The following is a 442-nucleotide window of genomic DNA, read 5'->3' as shown; positions in this document are numbered from 1 at the left end:
CATAAATCTCAAAATTAATATTTTTGCACGTATATAAATAAATAACATCATTAAATATGAACAATTTCTACCTTCTTACATTAAAATCATGTACTTGTGATATTTAAAAATACCTATATGGCTTGATTGAAGAGTGAAAGAAGATATAAACATGCCTTGGTTTGTTTTGACAGAAAACAAACCAAATAACGACGCGGCGCGGCGGAGACGGAGTGTTCTTCACTTTCTCACTTTTCTCTCTTAATTCCTTTAAACCAAGCATGCATCATAATTATTATAATAGCGTACAAATCGTAAACGTGATGCATGAACATTTAAAAATATCATGATTTGTACTCAGGGCGCTGTCAGGACCAAAATCTCACCCGGGTGCAAAATGACCATTTTGCCCCTAGAAACCCAAAAAAACCCTGGACTTCTAAAATTAACCCGAAGCTTACCA

The sequence above is a fragment of the Primulina huaijiensis genome, chromosome 10 (assembly GCF_012295235.1).
Source record: "Primulina huaijiensis isolate GDHJ02 chromosome 10, ASM1229523v2, whole genome shotgun sequence".
Lineage (NCBI taxonomy): Eukaryota > Viridiplantae > Streptophyta > Magnoliopsida > Lamiales > Gesneriaceae > Primulina > Primulina huaijiensis.
Note: the sequence above shows the minus strand (reverse complement) of the source record.